Source organism: Myxine glutinosa (assembly GCF_964187855.1).
Source record: "Myxine glutinosa chromosome 6 unlocalized genomic scaffold, kmMyxGlut1.1 SUPER_6_unloc_1, whole genome shotgun sequence".
Lineage (NCBI taxonomy): Eukaryota > Metazoa > Chordata > Myxini > Myxiniformes > Myxinidae > Myxine > Myxine glutinosa.
This window is the reverse complement of record NW_027616353.1, coordinates 341,883-348,315: the sequence shown is the minus strand read 5'-3', so window position 1 is coordinate 348,315 and position 6,433 is coordinate 341,883.

Genomic DNA, 6,433 nt, shown 5'->3' with positions numbered 1-6,433 from the left:
GCTGTGAGGTGTTTTTAATTTCGTGGCGGTGAGGTGTTTTTATTACGTGTTTTATGGCTGTGATGTGTTTTTAATTTTGTGGTGGTGAGGTGTTTTTAATTTCGTGGCTGTGAGGTGTTTTTAATTTCGTGGCTGTGAGGTGTTTTTAATTTCGTGGCTGTGAGGTGTTTTTATTACGTGTTTTATCACTGTGAGGTGTTTTCAATTTTGTGGTGGTGAGGTGTTTTTAATTTCGTGGTGGTGAGGTGTTTTTATTACGTGTTTTATGGCTGTGAGGTGTTTTAATTTTGTGGTGGTGAGGTGTTTTTAATTTCGTGGCTGTGATGTGTTTTTAATTTCGTGGCTGTGAGGTATTTTTATTTTTGTGGCTGTGAGGTGTTTTTATTACGTGTTTTATCGCTGTGAGGTGTTTTCAATTTTGTGGTGGTGAGGTGTTTTTAATTTCGTGGTGGTGAGGTGTTTTTATTACGTGTTTTATGGCTGTGAGGTGTTTTTAATTTCGTGGTGGTGAGGTCTTTTTAATTTCGTGGCTGTGTTGTGTTTTTAATTTCGTGGATGTGAGGTGTTTTTAATTTCGTGGCTGTGAGGTGTTTTTAATTTCGTGGCTGTGAGGTGTTTTTAATTTCGTGGCTATGAGGTGTTTTTATTACGTGTTTTATGGCTGTGAGGTGTTTTTAATTTCGTGGTGGTGATGTGTTTTTATTACGTATTTTATGGCTGTGATGTGTTTTAATTTTGTGGTGGTGAGGTGTTTTTAATTTCGTGGCTATGAGGTGTTTTTATTACGTGTTTTATGGCTGTGAGGTGTTTTTAATTTCGTGGTGGTGAGGTGTTTTTATTGCGTGTTTTATGGCTGTGATGTTTTTATTACATGTTTTATGGCTGTGAGGTGTTTTTATTACGTGTTTTATGGCTGTGAGGTGTTTTCAATTTTGTGGTGGTGAGGTGTTTTAAATTACTTGGTGGTGAGGTGTTTTTATTGCGCGTTTTATGGCTGTGAGGTGTTTTCAATTTTGTGGTGGTGAGGTGTTTTAAATTACTTGGTGGTGAGGTGTTTTTATTGCGTGTTTTATGGCTGTGAGGTGTTTTTAATTTCGTGGCTGTGAGGTGTTTTTAATTTCGTGGCTGTGAGGTGTTTTTAATTTCGTGGCGGTGAGGTGTTTTTATTACGTGTTTTATGGCTGTGATGTGTTTTTAATTTTGTGGTGGTGAGGTGTTTTTAATTTCGTGGCTGTGAGGTGTTTTTAATTTCGTGGCTGTGAGGTGTTTTTAATTTCGTGGCTGTGAGGTGTTTTTATTACGTGTTTTATCACTGTGAGGTGTTTTCAATTTTGTGGTGGTGAGGTGTTTTTAATTTCGTGGTGTGAGGTGTTTTTATTACGTGTTTTATGGCTGTGAGGTGTTTTTAATTTCGTGGTGGTGAGGTGTTTTTAATTTCGTGGTGGTGAGGTGTTTTTATTATGTGTTTTATGGCTGTGAGGTGTTTTTAATTGCGTGGTGGTGAGGTGTTTTTAATTTCGTGGTGGTGAGGTGTTTTATTACGTGTTTTATGGCTGTGAGGTGTTTTTAATTTCGTGGCTGTGAGGTGTTTTTAATTTCGTGGTTGTGAGGTGTTTTTAATTTCGTGGCTGTGAGGTGTTTTTAATTTCGTGGCTGTGAGGTGTTTTTAATTTCGTGGCTATGAGGTGTTTTTATTTCGTGTTTTATGGCTGTGAGGTGTTTTTAATTTCGGGGTGGTAAGGTGTTTTTATTGCATGTTTTATGGATGTGAGGTGTTTTAAATTACTTGGTGGTGAGGTCTTTTTAAAATCGTGGTGGTGAGATGTTTTTATTACGTGTTTTATGGCTGTGAGGTGTTTTTAATTTCGTGGTGATGAGGTGTTTATAATTTTGTGGTGGTGAGGTGTTTTCAATTTCGTGGCTGTGAGGTGTTTTTAATTTCGTGGCTGTGAGGTGTTTTTAATTTGTGTTGGTGAGGTGTTTTTAATTTCGTGGCTGTGAGGTGTTTTTAATTTCGTGGCTGTGAGGTGTTTTTATTACATGTTTTATGGCTGTGTGTGTTTTCAATTTTGTGGTGGTGAGGTATTTTTAATTTCGTGGTCATGAGGTGTTTTTATTGTGTGTTTTATGGCTGTGAGGTGTTTTCAATTTTGAGGTGGCGAGGTGTTTTTAATTTCATGGTCGTGAGGTGTTTTTATTGCGTGTTTTATGGCTGTCAGGTGTTTTCAATTTTGTGGTGGTGAAGTGTTTTTATTACGTGTTTTATGGCTGTGAGGTGTTTTAAATGACTTGGTGGTGAGGTGTTTTTAATTTTGTGGTGGTGAAGTATTTATTACGTGTTTTATGGCTGTGAAGTGTTTTTATTACATGTTTTATGGCTGTGAGGTGTTTTTATTACATGTTTTATGGCTGTGAGGTGTTTTTATTACGTGTTTTATGGCTGTGGGGTGTTTTCAATTTTGTGGTGGTGAGGTGTTTTAAATTACTTGGTGGTGAGGTGTTTTTATTGCATGTTTTATGGCTGGGAGGTGTTTTAAATTACTTGGTGGTGAGGTGTTTTTATTGCGTGTTTTATAGCTGTGAGGTGTTTTAAATGACTTGGTGGTGAGGTGTTTTTATTACGTGTTTTATAGCTGTGAGGTGCTTTTAATTTTGTGGTGGTGAGGTGTTTTTAATTTTGTGGTGGTGAGGTGTTTTTAATTTCGTTGTGGTGAGGTGTTTTTATTGCGTGTTTTATGGCTGTGATGTGTTTTTATTACATGTTTTATGACTGTGAGGTGTTTTTATTACGTGTTTTATGGCTGTGAGGTGTTTTCAATTTTGTGGTGGTGAGGTGTTTTAAATTACTTGGTGGTGAGGTGTTTTTATTGCGCGTTTTATGGCTGTGAGGTGTTTTCAATTTTGTTGTGGTGAGGTGTTTTAAATTACTTGGTGGTGAGGTGTTTTTATTGCGTGTTTTATGGCTGTGAGGTGTTTTTAATTTCGTGGCTGTGAGGTGTTTTTAATTTCGTGGCTGTGAGGTGTTTTTAATTTCGTGGCGGTGAGGTGTTTTTAATTTCATGGTGGTGAGGTGTTTTTATTACGTGTTTTATGGCTGTGATGTGTTTTTAATTTTGTGGTGGTGAGGTGTTTTTAATTTCGTGGCTGTGAGGTGTTTTTAATTTCGTGGCTGTGAGGTGTTTTTAATTTCGTGGCTGTGAGGTGTTTTTAATTTCGTGGCTGTGAGGTGTTTTTAATTTCGTGGCGGTGAGGTGTTTTTAATTTCATGGTGTTGAGGTGTTTTTATTACGTGTTTTATGGCTGTGATGTGTTTTTAATTTTGTGGTGGTGAGGTGTTTTTAATTTCGTGGCTGTGAGGTGTTTTGAATTTCGTGGCTGTGAGGTGTTTTGAATTTCGTGGCTGTGAGGTGTTTTTAATTTCGTGGCTGTGAGGTGTTTTTAATTTCGTGGCTGTGAGGTGTTTTTATTCCGTGTTTTATCGCTGTGAGGTGTTTTCAATTTTGTGGTGGTGAGGTGTTTTTAATTTCGTGGTGGTGAGGTGTTTTTATTACGTGTTTTTTGGCTGTGAGGTGTTTTTCATTTCGTGGTGGTGAGGTGTTTTTAATTTCGTGGTGGTGAGGTGTTTTTATTACGTGTTTTATGGCTGTGAGGTGTTTTTAATTTCGTGGTGGTGAGGTGTTTTTAATTTCGTGGTGGTGAAGTGTTTTTATTGCATGTTTTATGGCTGTGAGGTGTTTTTAATTTCGTGGCTGTGAGGTGTTTTTAATTTCGTGGCTGTGAGGTGTTTTTATGACGTGTTTTGTTGCTGTGAGGTGTTTTCAATTTTGTGGTGGTGAGGTGTTTTTAATTTCGTGGTGGTGAGGTGTTTTTATTACATGTTTTTATGGCTGTGATGTGTTTTAATTTTGTGGTGGTGAGGTGTTTTTAATTTCGTGGCTGTGATGTGTTTTTAATTTCGTGGCTGTGAGGTATTTTTAATTTTGTGGCTGTGAGGTGTTTTTATTACGTGTTTTATCGCTGTGAGGTGTTTTCAATTTTGTGGTGGTGAGGTGTTTTTAATTTCGTGGTGGTGAGGTGTTTTTATTACGTGTTTTATGGCTGTGAGGTGTTTTTAATTTCGTGGTGGTGAGGTCTTTTTAATTTCGTGGCTGTGAGGTGTTTTTAATTTCGTGGATGTGAGGTGTTTTTAATTTCATGGCTGTGAGGTGTTTTTAATTTCGTGGCTGTGAGGTGTTTTTAATTTCGTGGCTATGAGGTGTTTTTATTACGTGTTTTATGGCTGTGAGGTGTTTTTAATTTTGTGGTGGTTCGGTGTTTTTATTACGTGTTTTATGGCTGTGATGTGTTTTAATTTTGTGGTGGTGAGGTGTTTTTAATTTCGTGGCTATGAGGTGTTTTTATTACGTGTTTTATGGCTGTGAGGTGTTTTTAATTTCGTGGTGGTGAGGTGTTTTTATTGCGTGTTTTATGGCTGTGATGTGTTTTTATTACGTGTTTTATGACTGTGAGGTGTTTTTATTACGTGTTTTATGGCTGTGAGGTGTTTTCAATTTTGTGGTGGTGAGGTGTTTTAAATTACTTGGTGGTGAGGTGTTTTTATTGCGCGTTTTATGGCTGTGAGGTGTTTTCAATTTTGTGGTGGTGAGGTGTTTTAAATTACTTAGTGGTGAGGTGTTTTTATTGCGTGTTTTATGGCTGTGAGGTGTTTTTAATTTCGTGGCTGTGAGGTGTTTTTAATTTCGTGGCTGTGAGGTGTTTTTAATTTCGTGGCGGTGAGGTGTTTTTAATTTCATGGTGGTGAGGTGTTTTTATTACGTGTTTTATGGCTGTGATGTGTTTTTAATTTTGTGGTGGTGAGGTGTTTTTAATTTCGTGGCTGTGAGGTGTTTTTAATTTCGTGGCTGTGAGGTGTTTTTAATTTCGTGGCTGTGAGGTGTTTTTAATTTCGTGGCTGTGAGGTGTTTTTAATTTCGTGGCGGTGAGGTGTTTTTAATTTCATGGTGTTGAGGTCTTTTTATTACGTGTTTTATGGCTGTGATGTGTTTTTAATTTTGTGGTGGTGAGGTGTTTTTAATTTCGTGGCTGTGAGGTGTTTTTAATTTCGTGGCTGTGAGGTGTTTTTATTCCGTGTTTTATCGCTGTGAGGTATTTTCAATTTTGTGGTGGTGAGGTGTTTTTAATTTCGTGGTGGTGAGGTGTTTTTATTACGTGTTTTTTGGCTGTGAGGTGTTTTTAATTTCGTGGTGAGGTGTTTTTAATTTCGTGGTGGTGAGGTGTTTTTATTACGTGTTTTATGGCTGTGAGGTGTTTTTAATTTCGTGGTGGTGAGGTGTTTTTAATTTCGTGGTGGTGAAGTGTTTTTATTGCATGTTTTATGGCTGTGAGGTGTTTTTAATTTCGTGGCTGTGAGGTGTTTTTAATTTCGTGGTGGTGAGGTGTTTTTAATTTCGTGGTGGTGAAGTGTTTTTATTGCATGTTTTATGGCTGTGAGGTGTTTTTAATTTCGTGGCTGTGAGGTGTTTTTAATTTCGTGGTGGTGAGGTGTTTATAATTTTGTGGTGGTGAAGTGTTTTCAATTTCGTGGTGGTGAGGTCTTTTTAATTTTGTGGTGGTGAGGTGTGTTTATTACGTGTTTTATGGCTGTGAGGTGTTTTTTTAATTTCGTGTTGGTGAGGTTTTTTTAATTTCGTGGCTGTGAGGTGTTTTTAATTTCGTGGCTGTGATGTTTTTAATGTCGTGGCTGTGAGGTATTTTTAATTTTGTGGCGGTGAGGTGTTTTTATTACGTGTTTTATCGCTGTGAGGTGTTTTTAATTTCGTGGTGGTGAGGTGTTTTTATTACGTGTTTTATGGCTGTGAGGTGTTTTTAATTTTGTGGTGGTGAGGTGTTTTTAATTTTGTGGTGGTGAAGTGTTTTTATTACGTGTTTTATGGCTGTGAGGTTTTTAAAATTACTTGGTGGTGAGGTGTTTTTAATTTTGTGGTCGTGGTGTTTTTATTTCGTGTTTTTTGGCTGTGAGGTGTTTTTATTACATGTTTTATGGCTGTGAGGTGTTTTTATTCCTCTTTTTATGGCTGTGGGGTGTTTTCAATTTTGTGGTGGTGAGGTGTTTTTATTGCATGTTTTATGGCTGGGAGGTGTTTTAAATTACTTGGTGGTGAGGTGTTTTTAATTTCGTGGCTGTGAGGTGTTTTTAATTTCGTGGCTGTGAGGTGTTTTTAATTTCATGGATGTGAGGTGTTTTTAATTTCGTGGATGTGAGGTGTTTTTAATTTCGTTGCTGTGAGGTGTTTTTAATTTCGTGGCTATGAGGTGTTTTTATTACGTGTTTTATGGCTGTGAGGTGTTTTTAATTTCGTGGCTTTAGGTGTTTTTATTTCGTGTTTTATGGCTGTGAGGTGTTTTTAATTTCGTGGTGGTGAGGTGTTTGTAT